Source organism: Lemur catta, chromosome 7 (genome assembly GCF_020740605.2).
Source record: "Lemur catta isolate mLemCat1 chromosome 7, mLemCat1.pri, whole genome shotgun sequence".
NCBI classification, from domain to species: Eukaryota; Metazoa; Chordata; class Mammalia; order Primates; family Lemuridae; genus Lemur; species Lemur catta.
This window is the reverse complement of record NC_059134.1, coordinates 20,299,396-20,324,190: the sequence shown is the minus strand read 5'-3', so window position 1 is coordinate 20,324,190 and position 24,795 is coordinate 20,299,396. Positions and strand designations below refer to the sequence as shown.

At 52.1% G+C, this 24,795-nt stretch overlaps 1 long non-coding RNA gene across 1 annotated transcript; it reads right to left on the bottom strand.

The window, feature by feature from the left end:
* Positions 1 to 9,130: 9,130 nt before the first annotated feature.
* Positions 9,131 to 16,526, bottom strand: LOC123641464. Its single transcript, XR_006736300.1, has 3 exons — positions 13,959 to 16,526; positions 12,616 to 12,775; positions 9,131 to 10,340 (listed from the first exon to the last, which is right to left on the bottom strand). It is a non-coding gene; the product is annotated as an uncharacterized LOC123641464 (long non-coding RNA).
* Positions 16,527 to 24,795: the final 8,269 nt, after the last annotated feature.

The window sequence follows — 24,795 nt, the reverse complement described above, 5'->3', positions numbered from 1 at the left end:
TGACTAGCTAAGTGGGTACTATAGCCAAGCCAAGTTGACATGTAAAACGAACCATCACAAACGGTATTTTTTTTTCCATCCTTTTACTTTCAAACTGTTGGTGTTTTTGTATTTAAAGTGCATCTCCTATAGTCAGCCCAAACCTAGGTCCTGCTTCTTTGTTCAGTTGGATAACTATACATTTTAATTAAAGTATTTATCAATTTTATCAATAATCTATCAAATTACATTTGATACAATAATTGATACATTTGGGTTTAGGTCTGCCATTTCCTATTTGTTTTCTATTTATTTCATCTGTTTTCTTATTCATTTGTTCTTCCTTTCTTGACTTCTTTGGAATTAATCAATTATTTTTAATATTTTATTGTGATCTCTCTGTTAACTTTTTGACTATTTTTCTTTGCATTTTAGGAGTTGTTCCAGGTATTACAATATGCATCTTTACTCACTGCAATGTACTTAGAGTTAATATTGCAGTGCTTCACATAAAATACAGGACACTGTTGCAACAAGAATAGTTCCACTTACATTTACCTGCACACTCTGCACTGCTTTTGTCATATATATTAACTTACAGAGGTAGTAAAGCCCTCATGACAGTGTTATAATTTTTGTTTTAAACAGTCATATGTATTTTAAAGAATTTAAGAAAAGATAAAATATTAATAGTCTTTTATATTTACCCACATATTCATCATATCTGATGATTTTTCCTGAAAATCTGAGTATCCATCTGGCACCGTTTCCCTTCAGCCTGAAAAATCTCCTTTAACATTTCTTGTAGCATAGTTGTGCTTCTAACAAATCTTCTTCATTTTTATCTTAAAATTTACTTATTTTGCCTTCATTTTCGAAAACAGTTTTGCCAAATATAGAGCTCTGGGTTGTCAAGGTTTGGTTTTGTTTTTTCCTTTCAGCATTTTAAAGATGCTTCCCAGTCGTGCTATGACCTCTATCATTTCTTATGAGAACTTGGCCATGATTTGTACCATTATTCCTCTCTGTATGCTTTTGTATATTCTCTTTACCTCTGGATTTCATCAGGCTGATCATTAGCTGCCTTGGTGTGGTTTTCTGGGTATTTAACTGGCTTGGCATTCACTGAGCTACTTGGATCTCGATGTTGTTATCCTTCACCAAATTTATGAAGTTTGGGGCCATTACTTCTTTAAATGTTTGTCTGATCCATTCTCTCTCTAACCTTTCCTTCTCTGACTCCAGTTACATTCATCTTAAACTCTTGATTCTGTTCCACAGATCTTCCCAGTGCTCTTCATTTTTCTTTAATATTTTTCTCTTTTGTCCTTCAGGTAGAATAATTTCTGTTGGTCTATATACAAGTTCACTAACTCTGTTTCCTGCCATCTCCAATCTGCTATTAAGCTCATCCAGTAAATGTTTTATTTATTTATTTTTTTGTAATTTTCAGCTCCAGAATTTTCATTTGGTTCTTTTATTATAGTATGTTTTTTTCTGCTAACATTCCCCATCTGTTCATTCATAATCCATATATTTTCCTTTAAGTTCTCAAATATATTTCTAACAGTTGCTTTAAAATCTTTGTCTGCTAATTGCAATATCTGGATCATCTCAGGGTTGGAGTCAACTAACTGATTATTTTTTAATTGAGTATGGATCATGTTTTCCTGTTTCTTTGCATGTCTAGTAAGTTCTGATTAAATACTGGACATTAGGAATCATATGTCATAGAGACTCTGTATTCTGTTATATTTCTTTGAAGCAAAATTTTTATTCTAGCTTCAAGTTAACTTGGCTAGACTCAAACTCCAAGCTCTGTCTCCCCTGTAGTGAGCACATCTCAAATCTTTGCTCAGTTCTTTCAGCTTCTGGCCACTGCTTTTTTCCCATGCCTCCTGGGGTCTCCCTCATGCTTGATAGTTTAGCTTAATAACTTAGCAATCAACAGAGCATGGAGTCTGTTTTTATATTAGACACTGGGGTTCACCCTCTCTGCAGCTTTCTCTCTTTTAGGACCACCCTCTCCCTCAATTTTCTGATTGCTCTGCCCTAACACCTCAAACTAGTAAGTCTGCAGATTCCACCGCTGCATCCACCCATGTGGTGTGCCCTCAGGAAAAGGCTACAGACTCAAATTCTCACTCACTGCAGTTTATGTTTTTAAGGGCAGACATCTCTTCGGTTTCTGCCTGCTTTTAGTCATGCTCCAATGTCTTCAAATAAATGGTTTTTACAAAAAATATTTTGTCTAGATTTTATAATTGCCATCTGCTGCTGGTAGCTGCTTGCAGGAGGAGAGAGGAAGCTAAAGCTAATCTTCCACTACTGGAAGCCAGAACTTCAGTATATCTTTTTATACAGGAAGAAACTGAGGCCCAGAGAAATATCACTGGCATCCTCAGTCTCATGACTCATAATCAGCTTCAATATCCAAGTGTTGCCACAGTTGATTGACGGGGGCAGGGGGCTCCTCTGATTTTTTCTATCTTGAAATGCCCATATCTCCCTCCCTCTTCTCACCCTGCAAACAGCTTTACTCCATATCTCATGTGAGGTGTGAACACTTAACTGACTGTCCATTCACGAATTGCACTTGCCTTTTTCCTCAGCTCCCAGTACAACTGATGGGGCATCATGGTGGCTGCTGGCCACACAGATGCTGAGTAAGACCCGTGGTAGTGATGCAGAGGCTGCCGGCAGCACCCTGGCCATGGCAGGCTCTTGTTGTCTACCACTGAGTACTGGGGAGGAAAGGAAGGATACTGCAAACAGGATCTCAGCCCATGAGTGCTGAGTTTAGTCCTGAATCTGCTGCACAATAGCTTTGAGATCTTATATAATTCTAATCATCATTGTAAACTTGAGTTTCCTATGTGTGTAGATTGACAATTCACAGTATTAGGTATTGTTCTAAAGATCAAATAGAAGAGTATATATACTTTACAAACTGTAAAGTTCACAAATATGAGTCCTCCTAGTTGTTGTCAGTGCCTGGCAAGGATGGCAGATGGTGACCGTGGCCACATGAACACAGTGATTGTTGCCACAACTGGGGCAGAGGGAAGACTCCACGGGCAACCCTCTGAGGGTAAACTGGGTAGTAAAGCCAACAGAAGTACACAGAGGTGCCCCAAGGATTGTTCATAAATATGAAGCTGAAAAGATTTGGAAACTCCCACATTTAGTCACAGGAACCAACGTGCACGCAGAGAGACAGGACTGGACAGTGATCATAACCAAAAATAAGCAGCCCACGTGTTTGATGCGTATCCCGTTTGGAAAAAGACCATGGTAACCCACAAGTGATGGGTGGCAGGAAGCCAGAAAAAGAAGACAGAATGTTTGCATGAGATCCAGAGGTTCATAGGGGAGACCTCCCATTTGGAGAAAGGAGACACTTCAGGCACCCGAGGGGCATGTTCTGTTGGGGGACAGGGAAGTTCATCGGGCCTCACTAAGGATTTCCTGGTGACACTTCACAGCAATGGGCAAACCACCGTACGTTCTGAATCCAAGCCCACGGAGAAGCTTGAAGACCTATTCAGCAGCCCAGAGAAGCACCGCGTTTGGCAGACCCAAGTGTTGCACACTCCACGCTCCTTCCAGCAGCAGCTCACATGCTTGGCACACGCACTGTTCTAGCCTGCATGTGTCTCCAAATATCACCACATTTGTGAGGATGTCTGACAACTCTGCGAGACACTGGCGTGATGCTTTCTTTTTCAGTCTCCTGGAAGTTTATCACGAACGCTTCCCAGGAGATAGACTGCCTCAGGCTGTACTGACAGAATCGACCTTCAGGATCTGAAAGCAGTGGACAGACTCCACATTGTGACAACCCCACGCCCCACGTACACAGTAGGTGCTGTCCCTTGCGAAGGCCTGGCATGGGGTCCAGCCAGGCACCTGACGTGACTGTGGGCATGGCGACAGTGGTTATGGTCATAGCTTACCCTTGGCGTGGTAAACCTGGACAGAGTCTCGGGACAGGCACACTCCGGGGTGGGGGAAGGGGCCTTGGTGAGGGAAGGGGGTCTGCAATCCAACAAGCGATGACTTGAGGTGGCTGCAGGGAGTGGGGAGGGGCTGGCCCAACGCGTGAATCCCACGTACACTTTGCGTTTGTGTGACCCTGGACTTGTCAGGAGCCTCCTGACTGCTCACTCACTCAGATTCGTTCTCCACACAGCAAGCAGCCAGAGGGATCTTCCTGAAACGTAAATTGGATCTTGCCCCACCTCCCTCCTTCACTCCCCTGCTCAACCTGAATCCCTTCCATGGCTTCCCATTGCTCTTGGGATAGAGACTCAGTCCTTAAGATGGTCCAAAACCCTACAAGGTCTGGCCCTGCCATTGCATCCTCTGAGCTTGGCACACAGTAGGTGCTTAGTGAATGAATGGCCGTCCTCGGGCCAGTGACTTAACAGCTGAGTGTTACCCTGATAACCAACCTCCTTATTTGGTGAAGCAGATCAAACGAGCCAACTCAAATGAAAGTGCTCCCTAAAGTTGTCAAGGGCTTTGGAAGTGGTGGGCGTTCTTCTCTCTAAAATGAAATGTGGGAAGGGGAAGACTGGCCAAGGGGGCGCAGAGGGGATGAGGAGGGGACGGGATCCCCGAGTGGCGAGGCCGCGCACCCACGTGGGAGTGATGGGAAGAAAGCAGCACCCCGGCTCTCAGCGCTCCTGGGCCTGCCCTGGCTCGTTTGGCTTTGATGGCCGCTCCCACCCCCCATAAAGGCCGATTTCATGGGCAACGCCGGCATGGGCTTTATGTCCGCCCCCAGGTTCCCTGCCCCGCCAGCTTGTTTTTGTTCTAAAGGGGTCCAGCTAGTATGTGCTGGGGGTGCACTTCGTGCTGGGAGGGAGCCGAGTCGTACTCATTAAGTATCCCAGTTCTGTCTCTGGGTCAGTTTCCCTGGCCCTGGGCCCCCTCCCCTCCTTGCAGGTAGGCACCATGTTGCATTAATTCATTTCCCATCCCTACACCAGCCACAGACTGGCACAGAGCGGGCGCTCAGCACAGGCTTGCTGGAGGCGCAAATGAGCTCATGGAATGCTCACAAGTGCCCTCTGCAGTGGGCGTTTATTATTGTCATCGACATGATGAGGAATCTGGGGCCCAGGGAAGTCCCCTCTCCAGGATCATGCAGCTTGTAAAAAAGTGTGCTGGTGTGGGGATGCTGAGGGCTGAAACGAGCTTCTCAGGAGATTCCCTGAGCTTGGTGGCTTTGCATAGCTCGCTTCAGGGCAGAGAGAGCCCACCCCGACACACAAGCCTAACCCCACCGGCCAGTCCATGCGGGAATGGGCTGTCTGGGCCTGGCACTGAGTGGCGGTAACGGTGGCCGCTGTGGAAGTGGCATCTGCTGTGCTGAGCTCCTGGCGCCTGGGAGGATTCATACCCTGGGCGACCTACTTTTCACAGCACTGCATGTGAGAAAATGACACTATCCCATGGCACACTGGAGTAAGGTGACGGGCGGCAGGAGAGGACCATCTGGAGGGCCGGGTAAGGGAAGATGCCACTTTACGACACACGAGTAACTCACTCTTGGCACACTGGCATACCATGCCCACAGGACTCTGCTCTCAGCAGGTGGGACTGTACGACTTCCAACCCCTCTGACCAAGGCTCTCTGCCTCTCACACGGAGCCCCGAGACACTGGCTTCCCCTCCTCACAGCCTGCCCCCATCTCCCTAAGCCCCACTGCCCATCGGGACCTGGAGCCTCCTCCCCTGCCCCAACTCTCCCTCTTCCTGTCGAGCCCATCAGATTGCCAGGTTGCCTGGGTTCAAATCCTGGCTCCATGATGTTCTGACGGTGTGATCTTGGGCTGATTTGTTTATGTCTTTGCCTCAGTTTTCTCATCTGTAAAATGGGAGACATGATGGCATCTATCTCCTAGGGTTGTTGTGCAGGATCGTGGGACACACACTGCTGCAGGCACTAAGGAGATGCACAAGGAATGTCTGCTCTTGTTATTACCCACCTCCCCCACAACACACGGCTCAGGAGCTTTACCCTCAGCCAACTCGTAACGCCCAGCCTGTTCCTCACAGTCGGCTCTCAGCCTGAATCATGCCTTCAGCAAACGCATGGTGCGGGGCACGTGGCAGAGTAGACAAGATCCTGGGGACGACCTGCTGGCTCTGCAGAGTCCACACTGACTGCAGCTGGGAATTGGCCTGCACATTTGAGAGCTAAGGACTAAGCAATGCGTACATGCCTGCTGGATCCGTAGTCTCCAAAGGACAGCAGGCCACTCGCCAATGGGGACCAGCCTCTGAGCTGGTCATCTGAGCACCCTAGGAAACAGTCTATGAAAATCTCCCTCCTTCATTTTCTCACTGGACTTGGGGGATGGATGTCTGTGCCACAATGGAACCAACTTCCACCCCGTAAGTCTTTTCTGGTATCCAACTTCAATCCCTGCTGCTGTAGTTAACTCATGAACTATGCTCTGGCCTGAGAGGTGAAGAGGAAAGGATCATCACTCTCTTCCCCAGCCTCACCCAGGGAAGGCAGTCATCAAGCTAAGGAGAGAGGGGGTGTTCTTGAACATCAGAGTGAACACACGAGAAGAGGACAGTTCAGGAACTCAGGGGACTTCCAGCTGGCCCTTCCTCAGGGGTCAGAAGCCTGGCACCCAGACAGATGCCCTGCAGCTCAGCCTGCCCAGCTCCAGGTACGGCCCATCAGGGGAGGCAGCCTGGCACACTGTGGCACATCCTGGTTCCCTTGTCCACAACAGATGTGCATGAACATCTACACACTGACCAACCCTGCCACTGTCAGACTGTGAAGGGTCCCAGGACCAGGGGAAGCCAGGGAAGCAGCTGGGGCCTGAGCGCCAAGATACTGGCCTGGGGGCCTGGCCTCCTGGGATCTGACTCTGGCATGTTCCAAGGTGAGGTCCCACTCTGGTTCTTGGGGTCAGGATCCAGGCACAGGAGGCCACCTCCACCCCTCAGGGGACTGAATCAAACCAGGACCCAGCCAGTGGCTGCTTATCTGCCCAGCGGGCTCCAGAGGAGGCAGGGACAACCCTGCCGTTCCTCTTAGGGTGAAGGGGGAAAACGAGGAGGGGCAGCAGGGGCAGCTTCCCTGAACACAGCCGGGGCACCCGAGTGGGGCCACAGACACACAGGGCTGCACGTGCCCTCTCACCCTAGCAATTCCTAGTCGCCCACCTTGGGTAACCAAGAGTAGTGGGATAGAAAAGTAGATGGGCAACTGGCCCCATGGGGAGCCTCCTGCAGTGGCCCAGACAGGCAGGAAGGCAGAAGCTGGAGGGGCTGCCTCTGAGAGGCCCCGGAGGAGTAAAATCACACCACGTGGCCCTCGCTTGCTGAGGGCCTGGACACAAGCCCCAGTCTGGAGACAGGGTGGTTTGAGCAGTGTCTGCACTCAGAGATGGAGGCATGAGTCTCCCAGCCCAATCCCAGCTCTGTCCTTTGCCGGTTCTGTCTTTCCCAGGTCACTTGGATTCTCCAAGCCTATGATCTTCTCTTCAAAAGGGAAGGGAGACAGTCTATTCCTGGTGCCCGCTCCCCAGGGAAGGTAGGGGAAGGGGAAGGAAACAGGAGAGGCAGCACCAACACCTTTTCCCACCTGCCAGAGACCCTGCTCTCTCGCTCTCTCATTGGCCAGAAAACCAGGTGTGGCCAATCAACTGTCCCTTGCCCCACCTGACGTGAGATCTAACTCACACCTTCTCCATCTCAAACACACAACAGTCCAAAGTCGGCCGGGCGTGGTGGCTCACGCCTGTAATCCTAGCACTCTGGGAGGCCGAGGCGGGTGGATCGCTCGAGGTCAGGAGTTCAAGACCAGCCTGAGCAAGAGTGAGACCCCGTCTCTACTAAAAATAGAAAGAAATTATCTGGCCAACTAAAAAAATATATAGAAAAAATTAGCCGGGCATGGTGGCGCATGCCTGTAGTCCCAGCTACTCAGGAGGCTGAGGCAGGAGGATCGCTTAAGCCCAGGAGTTTGAGGTTGCTGTGAGCTAGGCTGATGCCACGGCACTCACTCTAGCCCGGGCAACAGAGTGAGGCTCTGTCTCAAAAAAAAAAAAAAAAAAAAACAGTCCAAAGTCCCCTGCTTTCTGTGGGGCAGAGTTGCAGAAACCTGGATTAAAACCCTGTGGCATCAGTCACTTACTAGCTATGTGACATTGAGCAAGACGTAACCACTCTACCAACGGCCACCCTTTATTTGGCTGTTATTCTGAGCCAGACCTCGGCATAAGCATTTGCCCCCAGCCCTGCAACAACCTTAGCAAGTGTCAAGAACCAGGGAGGGACCTCGCATGCCAGAGCCAGCCCCCAGGAGGCCAGGTCCCCAGGGAAGTGTCTGGGAGCTCAGATGAGAAAACTGAGGTTCCAAGAGGTTGTGTAAGTTGGCACCGTGACACAGCTGGGACGGTGGCGGAGTCTGGGCCACTATTCCAGGCTGAAGGAGGCGCTGGCGTGCTGCCCTCCCCGAGCACCGGGCAGGCAGAGAGCAGGTCTCCGTGGAAGCCGCTGCCCAGCGCAGGTGGGAACTCACATGAGGCTCGTTCCCGGTTTCTCTGCCCGTCGCCTTTCGGAGGGAACCGGACTGCGGTTCCTCATTCTCACCACAGGGTGTCCCCACGCCACTGTCCCACCAGCCGCCGGGGCCGGGCTGCCTTTGACTGCGCCCTTCCGTGGTCTGGCCCCGTCCCCCGGCTGCTAGTCAGCCCCTCTCCTCCTGTTTTGCCTTGGGGGCGACAGCACTGACTCCTGGGGAGTGTGAGGGCTGTCGCCAGCCCACAGCCCCCGCCTTGTTGGGTTCAGTGGCCTGGAACAGAAGTGTCATCTCCCCGTGGCCTCTCTGAGCTTCTCCCAGTTCCCCCACACCTTGCCGGCTGGGCAGGAGGCTCAGCTAGGGCCTGTCCCCAGAGAGTCGTGGTGAAAGAGCTTTGGGGAAAGCCTGCGCCCTCCTAGGTGGGCCTTCGCCTGTCTGCACCTGCCCAGAGACCCCTCCCCGGCCTGGCGTGGCAACTGCTGGCTTCTCTGTTGCTTCCTGTCTTCCGCAGCCCACGTTCTCATGACCTTCCCCCCATGAGGGTAATTAGGAGAGAGCTGCTTACCTCCTTTTGGAAGATTCCATGAGACTATGTAGGTAAAAAGTAATTTTGTAAGCTCTTTATTGCAATATAAATGTAGGTTGCCAAAAATAGGGAAACTGAGGCTTCACAAGGTTACATGACTTTCTCAAAGCCACACAGCAAGTCAGCAGTGGCCCCAGGAGAGGAGCCCAGGACTCCTGATCCCAGCCTGGGCCATTCTCCCAGGAAATCGCACTTGGCTTTAGGATGACCTCCTGTGTGTGACCTAGTCCAGGGCACGGAAAGGGCAGCAGAGCAGAGATCCCGGGGAGGGAGAGGAAGCTGGGGGTGAAGGGGTTAAGGGGGCCTGGAGCCAGGATGGCTGAAGACTGTTAGCAGACCAGGGAGGGGCCTGGCTTTGATTAGGCCCCCAAAGCCATGTGGAGAATCAGACTCTGGAGATGTGCTGGTTTTATGCGGGCAGATGGCATGAATTACAGGGGCTTTCATGGGGCACAGGGTTCCTGCCCACAGTGCCTCTGACAGGGGTTGCAGTGGGGGACCTCGTCCCCAACAATTCCATCTGCTCCAGCCCGCTGTGCCTCTCTGTGTGTGGCACAATACCCCCGTCCACCACCCCACAACCACCCCCAGGCACCTGAGAGGATGCGCCAACACCCAAAGGAGAGAGAGCCGTGTCAGGATGGCGGGACCTGCCTGGAGCCATCGTATGATGGGCAAATCAGCATCTGGCCCCGTGAATCGTGAGCAGCCAGTTGAGCACAGCCGTGTCCCATTTGACCCCAAGCTAACTGCAGGAACTTGGACAGTCATCAAATCACAGCCTTGATGGTGAGGGGCTTGGTGGCCATCCTGTCCAAACATTTCAACAGAGGCCCACATGGTTGCCTGAACTTGGCACTGGACTGGAACCCTGAACTCCTGGCTCTTAAACCAGTGCCTTTTCATGACCACACTCCATCATCACACAGCCTCTCTGCGTCTGTGTCCTCAGCTAACCTGCAACACCTGTTTGGCCTCCCTCACAGCTGACGTGAAATGAAATGTTGGCTGCAAAAGGTTTTGAAAAGTTAAAACCGTGATGCAAATGATTGCAGTATTATTGCAGTGTCATGAGCAGAAACCAGGGAGTGCGTGGAGTTCCCTGGGAGTGGGCTACCGGCTCTGCCCACGGAGAAGTCCAGCTGACACCCCTGGCCCACACAGGCCCTCTTCATTTTGGCTCAGCCCAAGCAAACATCACTAGGAGGATGTGTCCTTCTGCAAAACAAACAAAAAGCCCTCTCTTCATGCATCCCAAAGTCCAACAAAAATTATTTTCAACCACCCCCACCCAGGGGAATTCTTCCCACGATTGCATCCCATTCCTGCATGGGTAGGGGTTGGATGGAGGGATCAGGGATAGAGAGTTGACAACTGATTCTCACACCACTTTGGATACAATCTTAGCTATTCAGAAAACAACCTTAGCGATGTCTATCAAACTTAAGGTCCATCTCTCAGATGCAGCAATTCTTCTAGAAATTTATCCCTCAGTTGTATGTGCACACATATGCTTGTACAGCACTGTCCCTTGCAGCTTTGTTTATAATAACAAAAGACTGAAAACAACCTAAATGTCCACCATTAGGGGACGGGTAAATAAATTATGGTACCCATACTAATAGCAGGCAAAGAATGGAATAGATTTATATGTGTATACAAATGAAATAATTACATAAAGATCTCTAACATATGTTAAGAACAAGTCATATATGAAACAGTGTATGTACTATGTTCCTGTTTATGGCCAAAAAAAGATATATATAAAGCATAAAATTCCATGTAACGGAATTCAATTTGTAGACCTAAACCTATTAAAGAATTTTAATAAAAATATTTTAAAAAGCAAAAAAAATTCTGAATGATACACAAAATGCTGTTAATAGGAGTTGCCTGCAGGTTGGGAGACAGGCGGCCTGCAGTAAAGGAGACTTACTTTTCATTATATTCCATTTTAGTGTATGTATATGCTCTATTTTCTTCAATTAAATGAAGAGGCAAAAATAAAGCAGTCTAGAAAATAACTGCTTGGGCTTAACCACGTTTCTTAACTCTATCCACCTTCCACGTCTTACCCCTGCTCCCTTCCCACCCAGCTCGGACCCACTGCAGCCTGTGGGCCTCAGGTTCCCCCACGGCCACTGCCCTGCATTCCATGAGGACCAAGGCTTCCCTTTCATGCCCAGCCACAAGAAGCCTCCAGAGTCCCCACACAAGGACCTCAAATGCTGGGAGGAGGGCAGTCGCCCCAGGTGGAGCCCTATGAGCAAACCAAGGGGCTTGGTTTCCTATTAAGTGCATAGAAGGAGTGGCAGTTAAATACCAAGCTTCAAAGAGTTTAGGATTTTCAAAAATCGCTTTTGGGGAATATGCAGCTTTTATTGGAGGTGTCGGACATTAATGAGGGTTTGGATCTTTCCCAGCCTGCAGAGCGCTCTCTCCCTCTCTTCTCTGCCCCCACTCATTCCAGCAACCAGCCAGCCCCCCTTCGATGAATCAGTAGAGGCTGAGAGTTCAAGGGGTATTCCTGGCCCACCCCTCAGCCTGCCTTCTCCCCCTTTTGCCTCAAGAAGAAGGTGTGGAAGCTGAGAGGGCCCAAGGGGAGGGGAGTGAGAACCAAGGGAAGGGCTGGGGAGCAGGTTCAGACAGAGGTAAGAGACCAGCCTTTTCTACCTGCTCCTTTGGAAAAGATTTCATGGTGGAGAATTAAGAATTCTGGGGTCTACCCTATGCCAGTTGGGGTGAAACCCTCAACACACAATTGCTCCCTCTGGGCAATGATCATATTCTTAGATATTTTGAGATCTTTAAATGAAAGAAGTGTGGAAGCTCCACTTTGTCCAAGTATGTAGCTATAGATGAGCTTTTCTTGACTACATTTTTAATGCTGGTTTGTTTCCCAGCTTTAGAAAGTACCTAGTGAACTTGAAAGGTAAGCAGCACGTCCAAAATAGAGGGGCATCTCCCAATTCACCTGGAACAGACAACACACTCAAAAATATCTGTGGAATGAATGCATGCATTCATGTGTACATGAATGAATGAATATTGACCCTGTTTTACCTTTCTCTTTATTTACAAAATGAAGATGTTAGATTAGACATTAGAAATTAGACACTGAATGAGATTAGAAATTTAAGATTAGACATTAGAAATTACTCCTGTTGGTTAGGCATTAGAGTCTCTGAAAAGACTGTACCCTGAGTTCTTAAAGGAGAGGATCCCTGTCCTACTCATCTTTCACTAAATGACGGATGGATGGGTAGGTGAGTGGAGGAATATGTAGTATCATGATCCCTGGAGATGCAGGGAAGAGTAAGGCAACCGTATACCAAGTTAGTCAGTTCTGTGTAAGGCAGGAGGATGGACAAAATGACCTGTTGGGTCTATTTCCAACCCAAGTGTCTACCAGAATGGGCATTCAGGAATATCTGTGTCCAGCCCCTGAGCATGTGTCATTACTCAGGCTTCTTAAGAGTTATTCCTTGCTAACCTGTGGACAGCCATCAGGAATTAGTCTCTCACACTGGGTGGGGTGGTCCTCTCCACCACTGCTGGCCCGTGGACCCGCTTCTGCTGCCTGTAACGCTGGTGACTCCACACGGTGACCCATCAGGACCCAGTGCTCGTCCATCCCAGTTCAGAGAAACTCCCTGCGTGAAAATGGGCCAAGAGTTCTGTCCTTTTCTGGACACCTTCTCCCGGGAGAATGTGTCCCAGGTTCAATATAGAGAACTACAGTGGAGATATGCAAGGCTGTTGCTTCATTTCTCTCAAGGATCAGGTAGATCTCAACAGCGGTACCACCTGGGGCAAGCTAATTTGTTACCTTCTAAGTACGAACAAAGAGGCCACCAGGCATTGGCCTCGAGATAGCATTCTGTTTCATCCCCCTCCAGACCTCTTTTCCTCTGTCTTCAATTTCCCATCCTTTTCCTAAAGTCCCTTCTTTCCAGTTCTCTGGACCAGTGTCCCTCTCCAAGCCCTTCCCCTAGAAAGTCTCCTTGTTTATGGCCTAGATTTTGGCCAGATGCTCTTGGAGACTCTCCCTTTGGCAGGAGCTGATGGCTCAGGAGAGCAATGGTGGGTCTCTGGAGCCCCTCGGCCTCCCGCTAGAGAGCTGCAGCCAATGTTCTCACCAGCCTAAAAGCAAGCAGGTCTCCGTCTGTTATAAACAGTAGTTTTTTTTTTTTTTTTTTTTTCATCAGTGCCAACAGTCGATCTCATATGAGGAAGGGCCATTTCTCCTCCTAGCTTGTCTTTGACCCTGCCCTTTATAAAACAGTAACCCCAGCTTTAATTTGTCTAAGGAGCATCACCATTTCTGAGCTTGGCTTGCAGTAGAAGCATCACGATGTTAGTAGTTAAGTGTTCTCAGCATCTGGAATGACTAATTATTATAGATTCCATACTAATTCCTAATATCCCCCTGATGAAAGGTAGGGAGGCGGTCTGTTAATTCATTCTGCCATATTACGAATTATCGTTGAGAATGGTTCATCCAACTAGATCCTGTCTCTGTCAGGGGTTTATGCTGTTCTCACGATATTCCATCGAAATGATAGAGGGGGATGTGTCCACCAGTCCTATTTCCTCAGTCGACATTTACAGGTGACTTGACCCTTTGTAGCCTACCAAGTGTGTTCATGCACATTATGTCTTCTAATCCAGCTTCTGGGAGGTTGATAGCATTGTTATCCCCATTGTACGGCAAAGAAGCTGAAGCCTGGAGACTCGCCCATGGTCATATAATTGGAAAAAGGCCAAGTTAAGCCTAGAACACAATCCCCCTGCCCCACCTGCTTTCTCCACTTTGCCTTTTTAAAACATGCTTACATTTCACCTAGAAGCCACATTGGTGCCAAGACTCAGGTGAGAGCTATAAAACCACTTTCCTCCTCCTCGGGCCTAGGAGCTGGTGTTCTTGAAGCTGCAGAGAGACAAATGCCAGCATTTCTAATCCTCTAAGTCCTGGAGAGAAAACACACCACGAACAAAGATAGCCCATCGCATCATCTGGGGGGAAAGAAAGAACACAAGGAAGGGGAAGAAAAGGAAGGGAGGGAGGGAAGGAAGGAGGAAGGGGGGAGAGGGGGAAAGAGAAGAGGGGAGGGAGGGAAGAGAGCCCAGTAAACAATTCTCTAAGGGCTCCTGGGAAATCACACGCACTGGAATATATAAACCGCAGCTGTGCACATGCACACACCGTGCACATCTGCGTGAGGGTGTGATGGAGCGAGCACAGGCTTTGAAGCCAGGGAGACCTGCTGAGTTTCCTGGCTGTGCATCTGTAAGTAAATCACCAGATCTTTCTAAGTCTCTGTTTTCTCATCTGCAAAATGAGTGAACTAATGCCCATCCAAAGACCTCAAAAATCTCCAGAAAAATGTTGAGCGGAGGCTAGAGGAGAGGAGGAATAGGGGGCCGCGGCCGTGGAAGACAGAAGCAGCCCTAAGGTGAACGTATTGGAGAACCTCAGAAGCCATCTTAGTCGTATTGAAGAAACCATTCTCTAGCGTTCACAACCCCCACAAAGAAGTTCAAATTCTTTTCTCCCTGTGATTTTGAAGAAAGCCCAGTTCCCGCTCCCTCTTCGGATCTTTCCACCCATCACCACCTAATGTGTCCTCCGGCCTTGGCCAGAGGACTCTCCCAGCTGCCCTGCTCGGCCACACTTCCTCACCTCCCCTCCCCGGCTGGCTTCTGTGCCACAACCAAAGCCAGCCCCCCGTGGTGGGTAACGTGACACAGACCTGGGCCTTCTGGCCTGAGCTGGGCCTCTCGGTGGCACTGCAGGAACAGCAGCTGAGAGAGAGACAGAGGAGCCTCCCACCTAGGAGGCTCATGGAGGGACCTGCAGGTGTCAACCTGGAGCTAAGATTTGAAAAGGTCCAGGGTAGGGCAAGGGCCAGGCCCACCGCACTCACTTTGCTGACCTATGTCAAGTCCACAGGCCAAGCTGAGAGTCAGAGACTGGGGTCACTGAGCACATAAGCTTAGCTGCGTCCTGAGCCACGCTGGAGAACAGAGGGAGACGGAGGTGGTGCTGAGGTGGGGAAGCCACCTAGGGCACGGATGAAGTGTGCAGTCTGCAGCCACAGGTGCCCCTGCACATCAATCCAGAGGGCTGAGTCAGCAACCCAAGCCGGAGGCGTGAAGGGACAATTGGGCTGGAACAGGCCTCTTCAGAAGCAAGCGGGGGCGGTGAGCTGGGCACGAAGGCCACGGAGGCAGCTACATCACACAGGCACCTGTGAGAAGCTCGGGCGTTAGTGGCCCCGCACCGCTGCCCTGTTCCCAGGGAATGGTGCCCAGAGCAGCTTTGATCCCTGCAGCAGGGAGCACCGTCAGGGGGGCGGGTGGCCTTCTGTCCAGGGAGCCAGCCCCCCTCCTCTTTGGCTGCCTCGTTAAAACGGACCCTCCCCTGCCTCCACTCTTCCTTGCGCAACATGCTGGCTACTCTTCTGCCCCCGACTTCCCCACGACACCCCACCCTCACACTCCTGTCATTCCCGCCTGCCAATCCACAGCTCAGCCTCTCTCCACCCTGACTCAGCAAGCCGGGAAGCTGCCTCATCCAGGCCCAGAAGGGCGGGAAGGGACACCCTTTGAAGGTTCCGCCATGACAACCTAGGTCCTGCTCCTGGCTGTGTGACCTGGGCATTCCATAGCGTCTCTCTGGCTTTGCTCCTTGAGGGAAGGGAAGAAGTTTCCTGCCAGCCCCCGCGCTCTGCGATTCTCATCTCCCGTGCAACGTTAGTTGGGTGTGGGGGTGGAGATCTCCTATATTCTAGACACTGAGCCAAGGAGCATCAAGGCACTTGGAATTCAGAGAGGTTAGAGCAATTACCCAGGATTGCACAGCTGGGCAGCGCCTGAGCCAGTATTTAGAACTGCGATCTGTTTGTCTTAGGCTGGGTACACAAGAGCCTCAATTAATTGTTGGTTGATTGGCTACAGAAGAATATTCTAACAGTGACAGGCTAGAGAAACTCCAGCGGGGTCAGCTGGCTAAAACAACCCAGGGTCCCCAAAACCTGGGGTCTCAGTCGTGTTCCCCTCAAGATGGAAAGTCTCCCCAAAGTTGGCTGGGTCTATTCCTAGAATCTCTATTTCTTCACCCTGTTCCCCTCTCGCCCACTTGGAAAAGCACATTCTATTGGGTTCCCTACAAGCAACAACAATAGGGGTCAGGGTGGGAGCAGCCACTGAATTGCCCTCTGGAAAGTTCTAGGCCTGCAAATACAGTCTTCAGGTCCTCATGCAGGACCTGGATCTCCCCTGCATGGAGGGACTGGCAAGGGCGAATCAGCCCAGCTCCTGCGTCCTCTATGTCAGGTGGCTGCAGCCCAGGGCTTGGGCAGAAGCCCGAGACTGGGAAATCCTGGGTTCCCTGGGCACCTGACTCAAGGCCTGATTCAGGGGAAAGTCGCCCCCACCCGGCTTGGGGCCCAGCTTTCTCCTGCTAATTGAGATAATGACCCAACTCCCAGGACTGCTTCCAGCTTGAAAGGGGCTTTGAGATGCTGGGATGAAAGGCCCCTGGGGTTGAGTACAAAGCCCAGTGCAAACTGTCCTGGGGGCGGGAGGCTGGCCCAGGGCCTTTCCCAGCCCCCAGGCTGAGTCACTTCCTCACTCCTGGCTGGCTTTGCCTCTAATTCAGCGAGCTCTCCCTTCAGGACAGCTGGGGGAGGGGGCTGGTCCCAGAGAGGCTGTAGCTCCCAGGCCAGGCACAAACCTCAATTCACCTCCCTGGGTCCCCAGCCAGGAGGGGAGGGGGGGGCTGCTGGCCTTGATGCTGGTGATCACGAATTTATAGCTTCATGACTCTCCTCTTGACGTGTTTGGAGAGAGAGGTGGCTCATCGATGAGCATCCTTTGTTACACTTGAAGAAACCCAGGAACAAAGCGGTGAGGAGACTTCCCAAGGCCTCACGGCGTCCTTCCAGGTTACTCACTCATTTACGTGTGAGGCTCTCCCGTGAGTTCTCAGCACTGGGCTTTGCTAGATGCACAGACATGGTCTTTGCCTTCAAGTAATGTCTTCTGCTGCTAGACTATCTCTGTAATACCTGGAAGGATCACTAGATAGCTCAGGATTTAAAAAAAAAATCCAAATAAAAACCCTTAGGGTTGAGCAGGGAACAAGGTCTTGCAGTCAGAGGTAGAGGTGGGAGATGCTAAGGAAGGGGATCCCCAGGCTGGCTGGGTCCAGGGATTAGCACTGCAAAGTTCCTTCCAGAAATTTTCTACTGCTGGTCTTCTGCTGGCACCCATGGAACTAAGCTCACCAGACCAGGCCCCTTGGGTTCTCTTGACCTGGGGGACCTCAGATCTTCCACCCCCCGAGGACTGAGGTTCCCATTCAGCGTTCAGACAAGTAACTCACAGTGAGCCAGAGCCTACTCTGGTCCAGGTGCTGTGCTGTGGGCACAGAGGCACGGTCCCTGTCCTCAGGGCAGACGGAAGCCAAGTGCATCCCACCAGACTGAGCGGAAGCAGGTACAGGCAGCAGGGTGCTGTGGGGTCGGGCGATGGATGGGTCAATTCAAAGCACCTGTACTTCGGAACCAAGACCCTTCCCCTTTCCAGTTTTGAGGCATCTCCCCTCAATTTGAGGCCTAGACTGTCATTCTTTAATCTAGCTTAATCTAGTTGAGCTCAAATCAAACTCTGAGCTGTTTGCTTTGATTCTCTCCTGCTGCAAGCTCATCCCTGGACATCTGCAGAGTCTGGCCGATAATTGGGTTGGACGGACATGCATGAAGTCTTGAGAGGGCACCTCAGCAGTGCTCGTTCCTTTACTCCTGGTACTGTCAGATCCACACTTACTAGAAAGCAGTGGGAGGCATTAGTGTGAACTGGGAAGAACTCTCCAGAAGCAAGGGTAGTGAAAGCCCAGAGCGGCAGGGTGAGGGAGATTGTGTAATGATGTTACCCGAGGGCTTTAAAACTGAATGGAGATGCAGGGCTTGGGTGGAGCTGGCCTGAGGCAGGGAGCTCCTTGCAATGACCTCTCAGGATCCCTTTCATTCAGTCTGGGCCCATCTGCAAGGCTGCAGGGAGGGCTCCAAAGTGTGAGCGGCCCACGGGTTTATTTTTTCTGTTTTTCTGGACACGGGGCTCACTCCTCCTGGCACGGGTCCACCCTGGGCCCCAGCTCCAGCTTGTTAGTTTTAACTGGAGCAATTTCCTTTGAACTCAGCTTGAATTAGCATCACCATGGCGATGGATCAGGGTTTTCACAAGTCGACCTGGTCTTCACCCCTTAAGCAATTAGTTCGAAGGAGAAAAGAAGGAGGAGGAGCAGGGAAGATAAGTGGGGATGGGGGAGGGGAGGGAAGAGAAGGAGGAGAGGAAAAGGAGAAGGAAAACTAATGGAGTAGGAGAAGGTGGAGAAGAGGACTGAGGAAGATGAGGAGGGGGAGATGGAAGATGAGAAGCCTGGGAGGATGTGGAGGGAGGAGGGCGAGGGTGAGGAAGGGAAGGAGGAACCTTCTGCCAGGCTAAGCCAGGTGGGAGCAAAGTACACCCACAGCCTTGACCTTCGCAGCCCTTCCCAGGGCCCCACCTACCGGGAGAAGCGGGAGAAGCAGGAGAGCCGACTCCAGGACCTTTGACCCGCAGCCTGGGAGGAAGTTCACTGCCGGCACTTTCTCAGGGGACACCCAGGAGCCCACCCGTGAACGGTCACCCCCCAGGCAGCAAGCGCACCTCCATCCAGCCCCTTCCTCCTGCAGGGGCCAGGCCAGTAAGAGACAAGAACGGGGACTTGGAGCCTGAGAACAGACGCAGGCTCTCGGATGCCCTGTGTTCGCCCCGGGACCTGGGCAGGCCACCAGCCTCTGTAAAATGGCAGTGATGGCTTCTACGTCCTCAGGTGGAGGTAGGGTGGGCCAGACCCTTGCTCGTGTTCAGTGCACTCAGAGGGCCCTGGCGCAGACTCCCTGTGGTCCCCGTGGGGTCATTGCTTGCGAGCTCTCGGGCTCTGTCACTCGTCTGGGAGCCTCAGGAAGGCAGGGACTAGGTCTTCGTCATCACTGAATTCCCAAACACCAGCACAGTGCCTGCTACATGTTACACAGGTGATAAGTATTTTTCAAGTGAATTAATGAACGGATGAACTATTATTTTCCCAAAAATAAGTGGTAAGAATGTGAAAAGCGGTATAGCAAACCAGAATCCACCAGAATTTGGAGTTAAGAATCTCTCTTTCTTCAAGACTCGGTCTGTCCTCACCTCCTCCAAGAAGCCCTCCTGGAGTTGCCACTGCCCCCTCTACCTCCCCAGACACTCACCCAGGCCCCTCTGTGCTCCGTGGCCCCTGCGGTCATCCCTGATTTGCTCACCCATCTCCCCGGCTAGGTCGGGCTCCATGAGAGCAGGGACTGTGTCTTATTCCCCTGTTCCTCGCATACTCCAGGCACTGAGTTGATGCCCTAAAAATGTCTGTGATGCGTGGACCTGTGTACTCCGGCACAAGAGCAGGTGTTGGGCCTCCGGAGGCCAGTAAAGGTGGACCCTGGGGGAAGACAGACGTGTGAACGGAGGGGAGGACCGTCATGCGGTGCCAAGTGAAGAACAGACCTTGAGAGGGTGGCTCCAGAGAGCCATCCGTGGTGTCTGCTCCAGGAAGGACCGAGGAGGAGAGGTGTTTCCTGTGTCACCAACCAGAACTGGCTCTGGCTGCTGTGAGGGCACAGGGCATTTGAAGAAAGAAAAACAGCCTCTGTGTATTCTCAAAGGGAGTCGGATGCGGGGGAAATGCTCCCAGGCAGGAGGGAGAGGGGATGTTCTACCAAAGGCTCTGTGGGACCTTCTGACTGACCCAGAAGGACTGACCCAGGCTTGGCGTCTACAGCTAGAAAATGTAATTGTCTTAAGACCAAAAGCCTCTTCTAGGCAGCCCCCCATTTCATGCTTTTGCAATTTCCTTCTGTCTCCCTCAGCTGCACCACCTAGGAGCATGATGAAGGATGAGCACCCACCGCTTCTTAGCTAGATTAGGCATCAGCAGGTTGCAAACCTGTTCAAGATCCCTGGTTCCTTGCCTGCAAAGTGGGATACCCCTCCCCATTTGGCTGTCTCAGGACACAATGAGATGATGCGATGCTTGCAAAGCTCTCGGCACAGTCCCGCCCAGGGAACAGCTTATCCAGGCGGCTGCTACCACCTTGCATCCCTTTCTGAATCCTGTTTTTCTACTTGTATAAAGAAAGTAAACTCCATTCTTGGCACCTCCATCTCATCCATCCCTCTCCCTCCAAATGAACGAGCAGCTTTGTCTCCAGAACACCTCTACCCACGTGAGGTCGCTATGTCCCTCCGCCCTCGGAATTCCCCTTCCTTTCCCACTTTCTCCATCTCTCACCCTTTGGCTCCCATCAAAATATTTCTCCTTTTGCTCCTCTGACCTCTCTTCCCAGCCCTCACCACTGCTCCTGCCTCTTTTCCCAAGTCCTGCCTTTGGGCTGTCTCTCCCTCCCTCCCCTTTCCTCTTCTGCTGCTCATTATAAAAAAGAAATCTTTCTAAATACGCCAAAAATGCACTCATCCCCCAGGACCCCAGCCTAGCACAAAGGGCTGGTTCTTTCTGGCTGCTCCCTGTGGCCTCCTTCTTGCCCACTGCTTTGAATCCTGGCCTCGCTCACATGACTGGAAGGGCCAACAGGGCACTTTCCCACGTGGCTGGGTGCAGAGGAGGACGGGGCAGGGCGGTGAGTGGGACGAAGGAAGGTGGAGACAGGCGGCTTAGAATCTTCTCAAAGTTTGGCTCGTCCTCAGGGAGGGGACAACTGTTTACTTGACATCACGAGTAACTCCTTGGAGCCTAAAGGATCCTATTAGATATCAGGGAAGGATTCGGGTTAGGAAAGAAAGACTGCTCACCAGAAGGTGGCTACCATGTGCAACATTTGGTCTCCAGGGCGTAAAGATGTGACCTTCCTCCTGGGATGGGGTGGGATCCATGGAGGAACAGGGGGGGCTCTGTGATCCCCGGGAGACCCTCTGGATGTGAGCACCCCGGGATTCGTAAGCAAGCCTAGAGCTCCCTCCCCACCCCCCCCACCCTGTGCTCTCTGGCCATGTCCCTGGTCCACAGGAGCACTGACCTAAGGCATGTGCAGCTCCCCCCACCCCACTCAAAGCCAGACGACCTTGCCCCAGCTGAGTGCAGGAGTAAACATACATCTGACGCAGCCCAGGGCTGGGGGAGGAGACTGGGGCACAAGAGGGGAGCAACCAAGGCCTCAGGTCCCACGGGGAGTCCAGCCTTCCCCCGGGGGCTGAGGGGTGGACGTGGGAAAGCCAGCAGAGAGCCTCAGAAGGCCACTGCCCTCGCCCATGGAAGGATCCCGTGGGGACAGGTGATGGGAGAAGGCCTTGGCCTTGGCATTCCCTGCCTTCCTGCCGTCATGTCCCGAATTTCCCAACCTCTTTCCTGCCTGTCCCCTCAACAACCTCCCCTCCCTCGCACACCCCACCCCACAGCAGCTGGGCTGTTGGAAGCCAGTGGTGTTTCTGAGTTAATCAAAAACTCCTGTACTTTGCTCTTGAATTGAGGCCATCATTCCTTTGTCCCAGGGCAATGGGGTCAGCTTGCTCTTCCCTGGCTTAAACAGTGTTTAGATGAGTCAAAGGGGAAAGTGGGGGAAGGAGAAGGGAACTAACATTTATCAAGGGCCCCTGCTAAATACAGGCCCTGGACTGGGTGCTGGGCAGACGCTGAGCTCGCAGCTGTCCTGTGAGGTGGGTGTCTCCTCATTACACTCGGGAAACTGAGGTGCATAGCCATAAAGAAACTTGTCCGGATCTCCCAAATATGAAAGACAATGCTCTGAGGCTTCTAGTGGAGTTTGGAGGGTGTCCCTACCCCATGATTGGGTTATGAGATTCTGAGAATGTCCCCAGAATATGGACAGAAAGCTGAGAATAGCTGTGATGTTCCAGCTGGGAAAGAAGAGGGAGGGTTGGGAAGGGTTGAGAGGGGCAGGGTCTGCGTACAGCCTGGGCTCGTATCCAGAGGAAGAGCCCCAGGAGGGATTTGGGAGGCCCTGAGGTTGAAAATTGTGATGGAGGGGTAGAGAGCAGGCCCGGAACTCCCCCCTGCAAGAGCCCTAGAGAATCCTGGTCTGGCTGGAAAAGATCAGGAGTTCGGGGTACATTGCTGGAGAGGCCAAGGACAGAGGTCTTGTCCCCAGTGGGGTGTCCAGCAAAGCAAGGGGGCTTCCGTCCCTGCTCCCCCCAAGATACCTGCTCCCCTGGGCCTCCCACTCTCTGGGCATCCTAGGGCCACCCGCCACCACCGCACTAAATTGGTCCCTCCTTCCTTCCTAGACAGTAGCTAAGGCCGGTTCATTTTGCTTCCTTCCACCTTCTGCTCTCACGTGTCCTCTCTCCCCTTCCCCTGCCTGCTCCTCCCCCTCTGCCCTAAGAGCAAATTCCTCTCCTGACCAGGGAGCTGTGCTGGAATCCCGGAGGCCTGGGGCTGAGGGACAGCAGGCCTGAGGGCAGAAGGGAGGCAGAGCAGGGGTCAGCAGGGGGAAGGGGAGGGCTGGAGAGACAAGTGCCCCAGAACCATCTCAAAGCTTCTGGAAAGACATGGTGTACAGAAGCAGAAGGAGAGTAGGAGGCAGGTCAGGAAGAAGACGGGGGATTTGGGCCCCCTGCCCTGCCCTACAGAGGCGGCATAGGGCAGAGTCCAGGGGCAGCCTTGGTCAGGGAAAGGGCAGGTGGGGAAGGACAGGGACATTCCCAGACTCGGGAGTACCCAGGTCCCCCAGGTGAGGGCAGGCCTCGCCCGAGGTTGGGTACTGGGATGCTGACTGGCTCAGCGTGGATTCTGTAGGTGGCTGGAAGTGAATCACACTGTGTGTGTGTGTGTGTGTGTGTGTGTGTGTGTGTGTGTGTTGCTTGTTTCTGTGTGGGTGTGCTGAGTCAGCCTGCGCTGCCCTTCGTGTCTGCAGATGTAGGTGTTACTCGTGGGGACCATGAGGGTGCCCGTGTGTATGAGGGGACCATGAGAGTGCCCGTGTGTATGAGGGCCTCTAGAGCTCACGGAATCCTACGAGAGTTTGCTGTCAGGATGTGTTGGCATCCGTGTGCGGGACATCCTTATCCGTGCCTCCGCGTGTCCCACTGAAGTCAGGTGTGTGCGAGAGCGTGTCTGTGTAGGTGGGTGTGTGCACACAGGGAGCAGGGAAGGGTCACCTGTGGAAGCAGGAGCTGACTGCCGTGTGACAGTTCTGCAGAGATGGGGAAGCACGTGGCGGGGCAGCTACCAGGTGCACCAACGTGCTCTGAGTTCCAGCAAAGTCCAGTTCCCGAGTTTCCAGCCGTCCCGGCGAGACTGTGTGCAGATGTGCACTGCTTTGCTACTCAGTAAACCGACCTCCCAGGACTTTTCCAGAGGAAACGCAGAAATATTTTGGTGTCTGCTCTGGGCAGTAGGAAAAAGGATGGGGATGGGCTGGAAGCTAGGGTTTCAAAACTGAGGGGACCTGAAGGGGCGAGGGCACCCCCAGAGGCCAGCAGGGTGGGCGAAGAGCTCTGGTGGCCTCCAGGTGTCACTAGGGCCCCAGCAAGCAGCTGGGAGAGTAAGGTCCCCACTGCCAGCGTAGGGGTGAAGAGCGAAAGCTTCCCGCTCCCCCCTCTGAAGGTTTGCTGAGCCCGAACTGACAGAAGGCAGAGGAAGAGGAGGAAATGCAGACTTTATTGGACGTGCGTAGCACAGGGAATAGCCAGAGAATGACCCAGTCACCAGAGAGAGCCAGGTGCTTGAGGGCCCTTCACAGGGGAAGTGGAGATGGGGGTTAGGAGTAAATGGTTTTTAGGGGGGAGTAAATGGGAGGGCAGTGGGGGACAGACATTATCTTGCGAATTGCTCTCTGGAAATTGAATGGGGCCAGAGGACGAACAATAGTTCGGGACAAAGTTTGTCTGGGCTCTAGGTTTGGTGTTTGAAGTTCAGTCTCTTCCTCTGTGATGAGTTTTCATCTCCTCTGGTTAATGAAATTTCAGGGCAAGGATCGAAGGCAAGTTTCCAGTTTCCAGTTAGATAAGGGGGCTCCAGAGAGCAGCCTCTGTGCAGCCTCTGTGCTTTGGGACAGACAGGACACCAGGGCCCAGAGAGCGTCGGGGTCGGGGAATCAGAGAGACCTGGAGGCTGCTGCTTTAGTTCAGCATGTCAGAGTGCCATATTTGGGGGGTTGTTTTCTGAGCCCCAACACCAGGGATGTGCTCCCCCAAGCCCAGGCCCTGCTGCGCCACCCTTCCCTGTCCCCTCCATGCCACACTCTCGCTGTCCTATGCCCACATTCCAGAAGCACAATCACAGACAGCCCCCTGCACCCGTCCTCTCAACCATATGCTCTGGCACGTGGCACACATGTCCCCCCAAACACGCTCATCCCACCCCCCCACACACACACATCAAAGTACACCCACCAGGACAGATTTCCCCACCTCATCCCCCCCCACACACACACAGTTCCAGTCCTCTCTAAACCAAGGAATAGGCATGAGGCATTTAGGCTCCTCATCAAAGCAAATGATTTAAAAGTTTGAAGGATTTGATGTGTTCCTACCCAACAGGATTACCTTGGTTAGTTTAACCCACCCTCCACCCCTGCCCCCGGGGACGAACTCCCCCATTCAACTCTTCCCCTTCCTC